The sequence below is a fragment of the Dromaius novaehollandiae genome, chromosome 4, assembly GCF_036370855.1.
Source record: "Dromaius novaehollandiae isolate bDroNov1 chromosome 4, bDroNov1.hap1, whole genome shotgun sequence".
Taxonomy (NCBI): Eukaryota; Metazoa; Chordata; class Aves; order Casuariiformes; family Dromaiidae; genus Dromaius; species Dromaius novaehollandiae.
In genome coordinates, this window is record NC_088101.1 from 40,968,862 (window position 1) to 40,982,857 (window position 13,996).

A 13,996-nucleotide genomic window follows, 5' to 3' on the forward strand; every position below is an offset into this window, starting at 1 on the left:
AGAATAATCTTTCACAGGGTGCCTTCAGGAACTTACCTTGCAGAGTTTGCTTTCCTTTCACTAGTAGCCAACTTTGGCCAGAGGCTCCAGTTAAGGTGCTTCACTGAACAGAAGGAAGTATAATTAAGTGGCTGGGTGAAACCTTGTAAGCAGAAAAGTCATGTTTAAAAAGCTTGTTTGCTTAGTAGCTTCTGTCATCATCAAAAGCTGTTAAACTCTATGATTTCCTAAGAAACACTGTTGAGAGGGAGGGGGGCTTTTTTTTGCCTCATGCTTAAACTTCAGTGACTGGACCTGGAGATCGTGGTAAAAATCAATGTCTGAGAAAGAATAGTAAAGTGTTGAGCCTGGATGGGGGGAAGTAACTTCAAAGTATTTGTGCCTGTTGGACAGAATTCCAGCTTACAAACTGCAAACATCAGCTGTATTTTTATTTGTCCAGAGTCTTGCTAAGATTTTTTTTTTTATTGCAGCTTTTTAAAATAGACACCTTTAATGACACCTTCAAAATCTGGTAGACTTTTGGTATGTTCAAGAAAAGACTTCATAAAACAGAATATGCTTCTAATGGGAGTCTGGGCCAACCCCATCTTGGTACCACGAGAGGTGTTGGCCACTTCAGGGGACCATGTGAGGAGGTGGATGGGTGGTGCAGCCCCAGAGCACGTACCTGCGCCTGGGCGGCTCGCAGGGAATAGACGCAGGTACAGCAGCACCGCGCTGAGCCTAGGCATTGCGTTTTTCTGTTATGCAGCTTCTTTCATGGTCAGATTTTTAACCTGACTCCCACATTTGAAGCAGTCTCATGCAGAACCAGTTTTGATACAGATAACTGAGCAACCCCTATCATCAGTAACATAAACATGTACTTTCTCAGTTTTTTAAGTATTTCCAACAAGTGTCACTGTAGAAAATCACAATCAAAAGTTTGAGTGTAATGAGTACCAGGGGGCTATATGCCAACTACAGCCCTAACCCAGAATTTGGGTCTTTGTTTTGAAGATAAAGGTATAAGGAATAAGCAGCTGAAGAAGCAGTTGCGCTCAGTTGCTGTAATTCAGTGTTTTTGAAGTTTATTTAGAACATGTCATTAAAAAAATCTCTAATCAGTGCAAAAAATACAAGCATTTTTTTAAGATTTGTAAAAGTCTCACTGGAGCTTATTAACCTTCAGAAAAAAAAAAGATGAATCTTTTTAAAAAAAGCTGTGACAGAAGGAGAAATGTCTTTTTTTTAATATACAGTACTACTGTATAATACTAGTCAAAAATGAATCTATATGCTCCCCTGTGCTAAAATTAGTGTAAAAACTAAAGCCCCTCTGAAAGCAGAGGTCACTGACTTTAGGGAAACAGAGGGTTGGCCAATTTCCTTTGTACTAGACCCACAACATAAACCCACTAAACCAGGACATTAAAAAGCTGTCCTAAATCAAAAAAAGGTGGTCATTTTTCTTAGTTACCTTTTCTATCTTTTATTTCTTTATTACCTTGAGGAAAGAGTCAAGTCCACGCTACAGAGCAAGTGTACTGGGTGTAACAGCCTGATATCTCTAGGCGCAAAAATAGCTGAGAAGAGGGAAAAACGTAGAAAAGTCAGTCAGAGCCCCCCCGCCCCCACCCACCCAGAGTTTTAACCATGCTGACAAGGCTGGTACAACTACCAGGTCATGCTGCAGCTTTAAGTTTTCTGTGGCTGAACAAGTACACTTAAGAGAGTAAAAGGCTTTGCTCTCCCTCACTATTTCATAGTCTGGGGTAGTATTAAAATCTGCAACTTCTTGTTTAAATGGTCTTCCATCCAACTGACATGGCGTTGGCCTTACTGCAGAAAGGCTTAATTATTGTAAGGCTTGTCTTTCTCTTGAAAAAAGGTTTTTCTGTCTGTTTCCAATGAAATGTAAACAACAGACACAATCAAGTGGCTCACTCACTGTCACACCAGGTCGCAATGCAAACACACGTGCATGGGAATTTTAGAAATTAGGTACTGCTTGAAGTTGGCTGAAATTTCAGAGAGCAGGAGGACCCCCCCCCAGATACCTTCAAAGTAGAGGCCTGAAAACCCAAGATAGTTCAGTCTTACTTCCAGTCTTACATTTTGAGAGCCCAGTGATGCTTTTACAAAAGCTAACAGAATTCATAGACTTGAAGGAGGTAAATAATACACAGTAATAACTATTGAGTAGACTGCTGGCTTGTAGATCAAACAGCAGTGATTGATCGTACTCTGCGCTTTTACATAAAAATTGTGCTTCAGAAAGAAGGCGTAACATTGCCATTTTTTAGATGGGGAAGGTAAAGCATCGAGGTACAGGAGCTTGCGACTGACTGCCACAAAATAATTGGCACAATCAAAAACTGAAGTAAACAGTGCAGGAACCAGAAGCAGCTACAAAGGCAAATCGTAGCTTGCAGAGGCTCATCCCTACATTACAGCTCAGTTCAGGTAGGAGGCCACGTGCCTTTAGAAAGCCATTTTGAGCATGACTGACCTCAGGAAGACCCTCTTGCTCCGTCTCTTTCTCTCCCTCTCTTATCTGAAAATAGAAGAACATTAATGAACAGCTTTGACCAAAGTTAGAATATGTTGTGTGAATATTGACGGAGTACTCATCCATGGTCAAGAGCCAATGAAAATCTATGTGAAACTCAACAGAAATAACTTGATGGAAAACATGACCATACCACTAGGCAGCTTGCCAAGAAAGTACCCATTTTCAGTAAATTTAACTGTGTGAATTACTACCCTGGTTCTCAAACAGTTTTTTTTTTTTGTGCTGCCGCAGACTGTAACTACTACTGACTTACAGTTTCCTACAGAGGGAAGTATTCTCTAGTGTATAAAAACCAAATATAGTCAAACAATCTTTGTCAAAGCTGAAAATGCTGCTAGGTGTGAGCAAAGACGAAAGGGCTACAATGGCAAGAATTAGTTTCCAGCAAGTTAAACAGTTTGCAAGGAGAAGTCAAAATATTTCAAGTGAAAAACCATTTCACAACGGTTGGTACTCTGAGCAAAGGAAACGCTTGTCAAACCAACAGGAAGTAGAAAAGATGTGCCTTAAATCTCACCCCTTTATGATTTAGGAGCCTCCCTCTTGGTCTCATAGGCAGAGCCTCACGTTTGCAACCATCTCTTAGAGAAGGGAGATTAGTAGGTTGGATTCAGGCTGATGAGGGAAGAGACCTTTGACTGCCCCCCGTCATACCCTCGGTCAGTGTTTTAAGCCCCGTATTCTGTATAAGAGGGAAAGACCAGTAGTCTCTCAGAGGGTTTTTTTTGTTAAAAAAGTGGCTTTGGTCATTATGTTGCCTGCAAGTCCAAACTTAGCATATGCCCACGTAGGATAGGTAAGAGAGGCTCAGGAAGACCAGGCAGAGTCGCAGGGGAAGGGACGGCCGGGCTCAGGGCCCCCAACTGTTCTGTTCTCCCAAGAATAAGCTGGTTCTGGCTGAGGAGTTCAGGGGCCTCCGAAACTTGAATGCCGAAGAAGGGCATGGAGGTGTGCAAGAAAAGTCAACTCATGGCACCTACAGCATGACACTGAGATTTTGAGGACCACACAAGAAGATGCAAGTGCCCGATTTCAGTTCCATCTTGGTTTAGGCAACTTAGGCTAAAGTTCAAATTCCTCATGGAATCCAAGGAGATTATTTTTGTTTCGATATTTGCTATCCCTATATTCAATATATAATATGCTTTTTTTACACAGGATAGAGAGGCCTGTCAGAAAATGGTTAACAGGTCATTTGTAGCATTAGCTTTTTTTAAAGGGGGTTGTGGAGACCTTTTGCACATAAAGTCCTACAGTGAAACAGTTTTGATCACAGGAACATTGATTACAGATTTGTTTTCACTAGACAAACAAAAACCTAAAAAAAGAGAAACCTACCTCCACTTCCTAAAGCAACATTCACAGGAGAAGGCTACCTGGACTCTTTTAACAGTAAGGCATGTATTTTGATGAAATTTTCACTATATAATTTTCACTATATATTTTTCCCCCTAACAAAAGCATATGGTTTTCAGCTACCATGAAATCATATTTGTTTTATTCATGCACGTAGTCAAGCATTTAGGCCATGAATTTCCTAAATTAAAACCAAAGGAAACTGTTAGATCACTCAGTTTCTCCAACAATATAGCGCATGATTAAATTTCATTACATGTCTCTGGAGCAAGCCCAGTATCGTATCTGACAAAAGCACATCTTCTAGACAGGCATCAAATCCCACAAGGTGCCAAATCTTGCAACTTCAATCAGATCAGGGGCTCCTAACTTAAAACAGATGCAGCATTTTATTGCAGAAATATCTGATTTCCCCCCCCATACAGAGGGTATTTCCTAAGCTGTTGAGAGCTCCGGCTGCTTTGGGCTCAGGAAACCTTCACCACTACCTGCCAGCTTTCTGTGCTGGTAACAGCTTGTCTCTCTTAATACCTGCCAGCTATGTTTTCCTGCTTCTCTTTCACAGCTCCCTGTGAAGTTTGCCTGGTATTTTAGTAACCGCTTAACGCTGCTGTGAAGAAAACCATAGGAGTGCTCCAGTGAGCTGCGAGGCATGGGAAATGCAATTATATTTAACTCTGGTTGAACCTGCACGACGGAGCCCGCAGACCAAACAGAAGCTGCACGTCAGTAAAGCTTGCTCCTTCGATGTGGGTTTATCTGCCCTGAGGGAAGATGGTGCCCCCGACCGATGCGGCCGGTCGGCAGAAGCCGGCGCTGGGCGCTCCCGCCGCGGTTGCAGGACAGGGACGGGCAGCGCGACGGGGCGGCCCTGGAGAGGCGGCAGGGACCTCGCCGCTCCCTCCGTCCCCTCGCAGCCAGGGCTCCCCGCACCCAAAGCACACTTGAGAAAGCATAACATAACACATTGCCACCGAGCGGTTTTGATGCATAAGTCATTTTAAAACCAAGGGCGGGCAGTGGCTAGTGCACACCGAGTCAGAAATCTGTCGGTTCAGCACACACTGAACGATCTCAGGATTTGTCCTGAGCAAACGGGCTTAGTCCCAGCAAAGGAAGAAAGGAAATCAGCACATACAACTGCTGCTGGCTGTGGAAAATAGGAGCACGTTTGTGCGTTTTCTTCTTTGCATATGCCATTTCAAATGCAGATGCAAGTATTCAGAAAAGGACAGTGTATTTGTCAGAGAAAATGTTTCAGGTGTTGTGTAGACAAAAATGTATACTTAAAACCTAACACCATGTGAAATATTTTCATCTAAGAGTAGAAAAAATAGGAATTCTTTAAATAAGTTGCAGTTATGAAGAGCATCGGATCTTCTTGTCACTTCTGCAAACAGTTCTGCTACTGCTTATTTAGGACCTTTCAGCGTTAGAGCTGTGGGGTGTATAGTATACACGGTACCACTCAAGGCAGGAATGCAGTGAACTCTCAAGTGCACTATATAAAGCTGGCTAGTGCATTAAGGCAATGTCTTGTTCAGCTTCCCATTTTCCTCCCCCAAATGTCAAAGCCCAATAAAAGAAAGCCGCCGTAGCTTCTCCCGGGCGAGCAGCGCAGGCTGGCCCAGGAAGCCTGCCGCAGCCGCGTCCCTGCAAAATTCTTGCCGTCTTCGCAATTACTCGCCAGAAGAGTCAGTGTTTCCATATCGTATTGGATTTACACTTGTTAGATTCACTCAGTTGTATGATATACCAGTACTCCATAATGGAAAGAAGCTGTTCTCCTGCATAGATATGACTATAAAGCTATCTAGATATGACTAAAGCTATCTTTGCTTAAATTTTCAGTAATCCACCAGAATGGGGAAAAATACTCTATTGGGGGAGGAAAACAGAAAAAATAACTACTTTGCATATTTCAAGGGTTCTTATCTTGGCATTAACCCTTCCACATCCTTTCTTCCTGAAGCAGGAAAGCTGCAGGACTCTCCGGTGAGGTGGGAAGAAATAAATATATGTTGGACTTCCAAGCTATTAAAAAAATCCAGCATAGCGACAGCCGCCTGTGCAGAGGACAGTCTGATCAGAGACTTCCCCAACTTATTAACAGCTTTATGACAAGCAAGCCTGCAATCATTTAAAAACTTCACCTTTTTTGCCAGCCAGAGTACAGCGATTCCTCTACTACGTGCTCGCATGCCAACGCGCACCGCTTGTCCGGCAGAAGCCGAGAGATGGAAAAGGCATCGAACCAAGGCAGAATTTACCGGCAGCCTAAAGAGAAGCAGCAGCACAACTGGAGGAAGCTTCATTTCAGGATCTTGTTTAAAATACTTCATTAAACAGTTTGAAAGAGTTTATGATGGCTTTTTTTGGAAACATTTTTAAAATTCCACTTTAAAGGAATTTCACTTAGACTCCTGGCAGTTTAACAACTTGTTTGAAGAAGAAAAAAAAGGAACTCAGTTACCATTGGGTGGGAGGGATTTGGGGAAGCCATGAGAAAAGAAGGGATAGAAATCTAAGTTCCAGTGGACGTTCTGAATTGCATTTATATGGATATCTGTTTCATAACTTTCTTAAACTTGCTTGATTTTTATGAGCCATAATGCTGGGCTAAGTGGATATTTGACTATAAATGAGCATATTCTATCCAAACAATCTCAGTCAGTGTAGATGAGATACAGCTGTATTTCTGCTCCTCAAAGTGAACTGCCATTAACTTTTTGACTAAATTCTACCTTAAATATTTCAGAAATAATAGAATATATTTCAGTTAACTACAGGCAGTTACTGTTTAATGAAGAGCTGATATTAACTAGGATTAACAGTTACTCCTTTTTTGCAACTGCTCAAGAAAACAAAGAATCTTAATTTGGAAAATACCGTTTTGATAAAAAAAATTTAAATGCCTTGCTGCTCCTTTCTGTCTTACCGTGCACAAGGGCACCTCGCAAGTGATCACACCGGGATAAGCTGGGAAACCCGAGTGCAGACGCAGCTCTCTGGAACAAGCACGCCGGCCTGGCGCCCAACGCGGGAGGTCACAGCAACAGCACTTGCTTCAGGTTTCAGACCTGCCAAACCGGAGAGCTGCCCGCGGGTCTCTCTAACAGCAGAGGGCTTCCCCAGGGGCCATCAACTGCTCAAAATGGCAAATGGCAAAACAGGATTTTAATGTATATATTTAAATATCTGCAGCATTCAATCAGCAGAAGAACAGGATGATCCCTCCAGAGGAGGGATTGCAAAAAACTATTAAAGCACCTAAACTCCCACTGACACACACTTACTTACTTGGGTGAAAGCAGGTGAGCTGTGGGATGTCACAAACAGGTTACCAGCGACCCAGACAAAAAAAAAAAAAAAAAAGGTAGTGGGAGAGAAGACATCTGCTGTTTTTGGCCTAATTTCCAAGTCAGTTTAATGAGCTGTACCTCAAATTGTGTTACCTTTCTCATCAGCTCTCTTTAGTCTCTTTCTTTATTGCTGCTGCACTGTTCTGTTGAACCTTGCTTAGCATTTCCCCCCCCCCTTAAACATTTTTCCTCAGTATGTCACTGACTGTTTTCATTCAGCAGGCTTCAATCTACTACCACATTAAAAAAAAAGAAAAGTTATGCTAAAGTCTATGAAGATTATTTGCTTTTTTCTTGTCAGTTCACAGTTTTTCCTTAAAAAAAAAAAAAAAAAATCAAAACCACAGCACACCCCTCATGCGTTAACTATGCCGATTCTTTTCCGTAAAACAGCTTTGGCCGCTCTCAGTTACCCTGTTCGCTAGCAAAACATCCTCCTTGCACATGTTTCTAGAACATTTCCAAACAGAATGCATCCATCTTTAAGGGTACTTTGGGGTAAGATTACTAAGGTATTACTTTGATTACGGATTTAGCTTTACTAGCATACAGGCTGCTGCCAGCTCCGCCGCGTCCGTTGCTGATCGTGTTTTCTCGCACCCATCCCAGAGCGGGGCTGGGGCAGCCCCATGCTACAGGCTTCTGCCCAGCAGCAAATATAACCTCGGTTCTTTTCATTGTGATCGATCTTCTACAGATGTTGTTTTACAAAGGAAGAGTTTGATGCATCTACCACATCTGTAATGATCCCCTCTGGCAAGAAGAAATCCATCCACCTCCTCCAAGAATGCCTCCACACGATCAAGGGATATGATTTATGCTGATATATCTAATAAGCAGGTACTGTGGCAGTACTGAAAGGGAAAGGATTAACATAAATTTTAGGTTTAGGATTAAGACATTGTTACTTGATCGTGTGTTGGAAAGACATTGTGTGTTAGTTGACCTGCAGCCCTGCCTGCGCATGCGCCGTCGCAGGAATCAGTACGGCTCGAGTGCTAAGCCAGCACAGAAAGAAAGCCAAGGTTACATCTCAGCCTCCTTTTCCTGGTTTAGTTTACCTGAAATATCCATATTCCTTCATGGGACTGCTCTCAGAGACCAAGGGCAAAACGCTCGTCATCTGGGGACAAGGGGCGAGGAAGGGCTATTCGTGTGAAGGAAGGACTCGTACCTCCATGCGCTTTGCGCACGGTATTAGAAGCAGCATCTTCGCAGATTAGTGTCAAGTGTGCAAACATCATTCACTAAGCACCTGGCAAACGTTTGTTTGTGTTTTGTGCTCACATTTTGTGCAGTCGCTTTTAGCGTTCATTATCTCGGCAGTTCTGGAAGATACGGACATGGTAGAAGGTGCAAGAGAAACTCGCACACAAACTTAGGCCGCCTCAGCCACAATCCCTGCGGGGATGACCTGGGGACCACGAGGGGCAACAAGGATGGAGGTGAAGTAGAGATGAAGCGTGTGAATGTTTTGTGATGCTTTATAGTTAAGTTGGCCTCCAAGTAACAGAGGTACATGGGATAAAAAGCCCAAAAGCTACGAACAACTTTGAGAAACAAGAGTTCCCCGAGCCGGGAACGCAGGCAGACGGTGGTCACGGGGGACCTGCGCTGCCCCAAACCAGCTCATTGCTGGAGTCGCCAGGCTGGATCCCTCAGCGTGGGACTCGCCCAGGTTGCCGAGACATCTCTGCTAGCTGCTCTAATCAAAAGGCTCCCGCAGCGCATTGGGATTCCCTTCTCCAGGTAACTATTTTTATGAAGGACCAACCTTCCTAATGATGGGTTACAGAAAGAATTGACTATTTAATTTCAATAATCATAAACCTGGTTCCTGTGTAATCATTCTCCAAGTGATATATAATTGATTTTTTCTGAAACTAGAGGTAGGGTCATGACAGTAGGGAAGAGCTCTTTTTTGTATCTGGGAGAGGAAAAGCCTAACAGCGATTTCCTTTTCTTCCCTTTGCATCCTAAAGAGTTTTGCCTAACTGAACTGTGACCACTGCACTGGAAACATCTCTGCCAGGCTCCTGCCTTCACTTGGGCAAAAACAGCAGCATTTTCTACCTCTAGAGTACTCCGTACTCATTTCTGCATGATGCCCAACCAGTCAGGATAAGTTGTCTTTTTTCTTTTAAATACACGAAACAACCAGTTAATGCACATAAAGACATGCATTAGCTTGCCTCTCTACTTCATTTCCTTTCATTTTTAGCTTCTAATCTTTTGGGGCTTGTCTGATACTCCCTGACACCCAGAGGCATTAGGTTGAGCTACTAGGACCTGATTAGACACAGCCCAGACGCACAAAGTTCAAAGAATGGAAAAAGAGAAATTTCAGACAGCCGAACGCGGGAAAGCCCTGGTGCTGAGGATCTAGGATAATCCGCGGTACCTGCTGCGGGAGATAACGGAGGGCCTGCAGGGCCCTCACCAGCCCTCCAGGTGGATCAGCCTCTGCAATTGCTCTGCTCAGCAGGACCGAGAACTGGAAGGGCCGTAAACAAGTCACGTTTAAAGCAAACATCAACTCAGACCAGGAAGAAGTATTTGGTACAAGTAGGTATTTGCTGATACACACATGTTAAATCTTGACCTGCGACACAAAATGCTTCCTTATTAGATTTCCAAAGGTCCTCAGCTCCCAAGCGTCCAGTCGTCAGATGAGACCAATGTCAGCGAGCTGAGACTTCCAAGGCAGATGGAAAGTAATGTGATTTTTTTGGCTTGAAAATATGAAAACTATTACCTCTGGGGAAAAATAATCCAAAACAAAGACATGCACAGGGAGCTCAGAGAAGAGCATCAAAGTGACTGGCTATCTGAAGGGATGGATGTATGAAGAAAGATTAAGAAAGCTAAATATGAATATTTGGCTAAGCACTGATTTAATAAGGGATCAGGAGATAAGTCTACAACTATTTAATTCACAGAATTTAATAGTGAAGCAGACTTTTTTTTTTTTAAACTGAGAAGTTCATTTTCTAGTACAGTGGATATGCATCCAAATTTTGAAAAACAACATTAAAACAGTGATTTCTTAAATGTCACATAAGAATTTTAAAGTTCTTAAACATAACCAAATCTTATCTGCATCAGACTTTAAAGTCTTCAGCAGCTATACTACAACATGGGAAAAAAAGAGGGAAGGTTGTTTGTGATTTTTCAGCTATATTCTCTAGAAACTCTTCTCCTGAAATTTAAGTTCTTTTAGTACAAGGAGGTTTCATACCATATGTTCACTTGCACTAGAAAGGCATGATACACCTCTTATGAGAAGAATATGAATGTCTGACAAGCAAAAACACCCATATTCTACTTTGCAACCCACACCACTTTCAGAAAATCGTTATCATTAAACTGAATTTCTAATACGACCACACTATGCCTATTAGACTAAGCAATGATGGAAATCAATGGAATAAGGTCAGCATCTCCGGTTAGGCTTTGAAGACAACAGAGCTCAGCCACTACAGTAGTAAGAGGCAGTTATGTAGAGTGAAGGATAATGTGTTATCACAGTGAATCCTTATACGTTTGAGGTACCAGACTGAGAGCAATATGTAATATTCATTATTAACATCAGCTTATGATGACAAGAAAACTAATGGTAATTTAGATTGCCTAGACAACAAAGGCTTTTTCTGATTATTACATTAACGTACAGCTTTCCGAAATGGAAGATACTCTAGCTTTCTAAAGCGTGGTTACTTTTTTTCCTCCAACCTTGCAATACCTGAAAATAATTGAAAAATTTTAGAGGTTTTCAAGAAATAGGTTCTTGTGTGACTAGAAGTTTCTTATTTAATGTTCCATGCCTTTTTTCAAAGCGCTTGCTCATGCTATGATTATTAAAGGTGCTATGACAACAACCTCTCGAAGTAAGTTTTTGCTGAACAGAGCCTAGTCTATACTGCAACTAACTTATCAGCTTTTGGGAGTGAATGAGTCTCACAGAGGGACAAGAAGATCAGCCTCGAGCCTGCCACGGTTTTGTTCAGCTGCGATGGACCAGAGCCTGCTCAGTGTAACAGCTCCACAGCCAAAACTCAGCACAAAGATCTTCAGCATCAGATGTTTAATATCAGACCCGATTTGGAAAGGGTGCACATCTAATAGAGCGCCTTGGTGGGGACCCCAGGAGTATCAAAGGGCAGTAAACATGCAGAAATGCCCTCTTCCAGCCATACAATAAATTTTGGTACTCTGAAAAGGCAGGGTTTTGGCTAACTTCCATTTTTCTAAAAGAAATTTAAAATGTCTTTCAAGTCACTAAGGCAGCCAGATCCTATCAGCTCTCAGTAAATTTAGAGTAACGGGACTGGCTCCTCTCCAGTGAGAGCAGCTTGGCTTTTGCTGTTACACTGCTGTTATTTTGAGCCAGGGTCTCAACACACAGACACAGAAAATGAGTTTTTAAAGATGAATAAAAAAAATATATTAAGATTCTAATGCTATGGCTAAGAGACTAATCTGACAGAGGGGAAAAAAAGCCACTTTAATTATCAGACTTAACTGGCCCAGAGAGATGAACTATAATTCTGCGGTAGCCCATCACGTGAAAAACAAGGCACGTGCAGGTGATGGTGCTCAGCGCGCGGGAGAGGGAAGCAGCTCTGGAGGGGCAGCTCCTACAACGCCGGCACCGTCTCCTGCTTTTCTTGCCCCTCTGATTTCAGTGAGAATACCTGCACAAGCCAGAAAGATTTGACCCACTGGTTTTGGCACAGGTACTGCAAACTCAGTCTTTTGATCGGAATAAGCTTGCACAGTCCCAGCTGTGTGTTCCTTAATAACATGCTTCCCCTCCTGTATGTTTAGCCTGCGCTAATTGGATTACTGGAGATGAATCTAAGCCGCAAGGCGTAAAGCCTTTCCCTGCTTCTCTCCTTCTCCCCATTTCTCAGCCCACTCTCCTCAGGCTTGAAGTAACTTGAGCTGTGGAAGAGAGGAGCCACCACCGTGGCATGGAGAGGTTACTCGTGACTTGCAAGCAGCAAGGAGCGGGGAATAATGCTGCTTTCTGTGGCAAAATCCATGTGATGGTATTTCTCTGCCTCCCACACCCTCCAGTACCTTGTTGAGGAAATTAGGCAAGGTGCCCCCAGCCTGGTAGAGGCATCCCAGTGGTGATCACCACATTTATTGATGGAAGCACTGCATAGCCTGAGTAATCACTGTCCATACACAGCTGCACAACTTAAATCCACGTAGGCAATGAAAATAGGCTAAAAATAGTGTTCAGAACAGGAGGCAGGACAAACAGAAATATCTGAGGGAAGAATTTCACTGAATTCCCCCCAGAGAGGCAACCGCTCATGTTAACGACTGATTCAACCTCCTTCCTTCAATAAGAGAAAAGCGCAATTGAAGCTCAGCAGCACCCAAATTACTGGCAAAAATCCCATCAACTTTGGTGAGGTGATATTTCATCCTTCAAAATGTTATTATGCAATAATTTTTTAGAGGTATTGGATTAGAAATACGCTGTATCTTCCTTTGTGTCTTTTTCCCCTTAAAAAGAAAGAAATAACTATTTTAAAACTGTCTTTCTTTATTTCATGAAAAAAAAAATCAAAGCATTAAGAAAAAGATACTGGAGAGTATTTAAAAATACTTGATGACTCTAGAGTATCATTTTTATCACTAGACACCATGAGTTCAGAATTAAGTAGTAAAATAATCTATAAATAATCCATAGCTTCAGCAATAACTTGTCAAATGTGTCTTACACTAGGAAAAAGCATTAAATCACAGCTTTTTGCTCTATTAAAAAAATGTTCTAGGGACCATTTTCAAACCAGTGTATACAAGAATACTACACCAGATACATATTATTCACACATAGCATGCTACAGAGAGGATGGAGGAGCTCAGTCATTCTAAATCACGCGGTATCGCTCTGGAGTACTTATCTACTGTCAAGTCTAGTCTTTAGCAAGAGGTAGGTACTAATTTCATCTACACAGTTATACGGAACGTGAGTGACAAAAATACATTTCATGCAAACCAGGATTCAGTGCATGGAGAGAAAGATTACACGGTAAGCCAGGACACCAACCCTTCGCGCTGAGCGGATGCAGCGGGTTCATTCAGGCCTTGGCTGAACGCGCCAGGCCGGGCCGGGGACTGGCTTCTCCCGCGGGGAACAGCTCTGTGGGGAAAGCACCGGCAGGCAGACGAGCAGCTGAGGCTGGCGGTGCGTCCGTGTGGTGACAAGGCTGACTACCTACAGAGGTTAAGTAAACACAGGCGGAGAGAGGCTGCTATGCCCCACCACCCAGCACTCAAAGCTCCCTGGGGACCACAGGGTCCGGCGGTGCCCCCGCCCAGGGCAGGCGGGAGGTGCGCCCAGCGCAGAGCCACGGCGAGAGCGGAGGGCTGCAGCACACAGCGCTCGAGGAGCCGCTCAGGGAGCTGAGCACATTCAGCCCGGAGAAGCGTGGGCTAAGGGAGGATCTGACGGATGTCTGCCACTGCCGCAAGGGCTGGGGGCTGCATGGACAACAGAGGTGGATCCTTCTCCAAGGTGCACGCCGACAGTACAAGGAGCAATGGTCATGGGTAGGAGCAAGGGAAAGTGCAACTAGGTAAAGAAAAAAATCTTCCCAAAGAAGGTGATTGAGCACTGCAAAAGGCTGCCTGGAGCAGATGGGCAATCTCTGTCCTTCAGATACTCAAAACTAAACTGGACTAGGTCCCTGAGTGCCTGACC

At 43.3% G+C, this 13,996-nt stretch overlaps 1 long non-coding RNA gene across 7 annotated transcripts in view; it reads right to left on the minus strand.

Annotated features, from left to right (window-relative positions):
• LOC112995290 (uncharacterized) overlaps window positions 1-13,996 on the minus strand; it is a 209,553-nt gene that overhangs the window by 13,038 nt on the left and 182,519 nt on the right. For 6 of the 7 annotated variants that reach the window (XR_010388986.1, XR_010388989.1, XR_010388990.1 and 3 more), the window contains 3 exons: window positions 2,495-2,539; window positions 1,490-1,568; window positions 37-142 (listed from right to left, as the gene is read on the minus strand). This is a non-coding gene — a long non-coding RNA (uncharacterized LOC112995290). The remainder of the gene's footprint in view (window positions 1-36; window positions 143-1,489; window positions 1,569-2,494; window positions 2,540-13,996) is intronic. The other variant, XR_010388987.1, reaches the window with a different exon arrangement.